Source organism: Dendropsophus ebraccatus, unplaced genomic scaffold (genome assembly GCF_027789765.1).
Source record: "Dendropsophus ebraccatus isolate aDenEbr1 unplaced genomic scaffold, aDenEbr1.pat pat_scaffold_2116_ctg1, whole genome shotgun sequence".
Classification (NCBI taxonomy): domain Eukaryota; kingdom Metazoa; phylum Chordata; class Amphibia; order Anura; family Hylidae; genus Dendropsophus; species Dendropsophus ebraccatus.
Window position 1 is genome coordinate 5951 of NW_027209558.1, and position 1782 is coordinate 7732.

At 40.3% G+C, this 1782-nt stretch overlaps 1 long non-coding RNA gene across 1 annotated transcript; it reads left to right on the plus strand.

Annotated features, from left to right (window-relative positions):
- Positions 1 to 407: 407 nt before the first annotated feature.
- LOC138775822 (uncharacterized) lies at positions 408 to 1452 on the plus strand. The gene is made up of 3 exons (XR_011360656.1): positions 408 to 515; positions 1205 to 1242; positions 1389 to 1452. It is a non-coding gene; the product is annotated as an uncharacterized lncRNA (long non-coding RNA).
- The last annotated feature ends 330 nt before the right edge of the window (positions 1453 to 1782 follow it).

Below are 1782 nucleotides of genomic sequence, written 5' to 3' on the forward strand. Positions count from 1 at the left end.
TACCATTAGCTGGATCCTTCATGGCCAGTGTGTAGGCTTAAAACAATGGCAGTGGTCTATTCCTGGTCACCAGCCCAGCCTGAAGCACTGGAGGTGGGCCGGCTGGCCCCCAATAGGAGGAAACCCCTCCCCTCTGTAAAGCGGCTTTTTTGAATTTTTTGGATACTGATTCCAAAGGGATGTCCCCGAAATGACGCAGAGGATTAAGATAAGAAAATTACCCTCATCCTCAGCACCCTGTGCGGTATAGGGACATATCAGCAGGAGGCTTCTAACTTGCTGATAGTTTTCTTTAAATAGAATATCTGATAAAAACAGATTGACCAGAACTCATGTTATGAAGTTATAGATTGTGTTTCTTATTTTGTAACACTTCTTTTTCTTTGACTTCTATACCCCAGACAAGAGTAAATGGGACAGTGCTTCTCGTCTAAGGTTTAAACATGGACAAAAATTACTCCAACCATTTCCATATGTGTTCACAATATATGTTGAGCCTTACACTTTAGTTTCTGGTAAGTGTTTACAGTACTGTACAATACATATTATGTAAGCTTATTACACAGTATTCATAAATGAACACTTATCTACAAGCAACTGATTTAACAAACTTTGTGATGTGTTAGGTTGTCTCCAAAGTGACAACAACCCTGGTGATTATGTCGGTATATCGTTGTTTAAGAAGGTCCTCCATTGATCAGTGCTGCAGCAGGCTTACAATGGTTTGACACACAATCATCTTCAGCAGTCAGTCACCACTTCTTCTTGTGACAAGTTACTATTAACTTAATGGGGGAGATTTATCAAAGGGTGTAAAATTTAGACTGGTGCCCCTTTTTCCTTTCACCAGAGCTGGAAGCTGAGCTGTGATTGGTTACTGTGGCCAGTTTGCACCAGTCTAAATTTTACACAGATTTATCTCTACCAATGTGTGCAACAGAAGAGTGTAAGGAAAGCTTTAAATGGAATTTCTCAGCACCCAGGCCCTTTTAATTACTGTGACAACACCATCTTTTCTAGTCTCGGTAGAAATCTGCATACTATACTCGGCCGCGTCACAGAACGGCCGTTGTTATACGTTGTGTGAACATAGCCTTATGGTTTATTCTGAGGATATACAATGAATGTGAAAGGTAGGACTAACCTTTAAACATCATAGGCTATTGTTCATCCTGATTTCCTATACTTTTATTTACCACTGCAGATTCTTGTGTTGACAGCACCAGTGAGCAGGAAAGTCAGGTATTTCCATATTGAATCATTATCTTCCTAGTAAATCAAAAGTTTCAATAGACTATCAATAGAGTTATCAATAGTATTTTTAGATGTCTAGGTGTAAACGTTAGTAGCTTACATGACATTTATGGTATATTATTTTGTTTTCTTAGACCACCTCATGACCTACATACAATACTGTGCAAAAGTTTTAGGCAGGCTCTGGACAAATGCAAAGTAAGGCCACACACTGGTTCGCACACAGTTTTTAAAAATTTAAATAACAGACATTATTTGATATTCAAAACAATGGCAGTTGTTTTCAGTCTTTAATGATTTCAATTGAAGTCAATGGAAACAATGGATGTTAGTAGGGATGGTCCGAACCGAGTTCTGTTCGGGTTCGTACGAACCCTCGGTAATGATTCCCGCTGTCTGCCCGCTCCGTGCAGCGGGTGGATTCAGCGGGAGGACCACCTTGAAAACTGGGATACAGCCATAGCCATAGGCTATAGATGACTGGAGCAAACTTTTGATTGCCCCCCCTTCCTGACTGACCACTAAGCC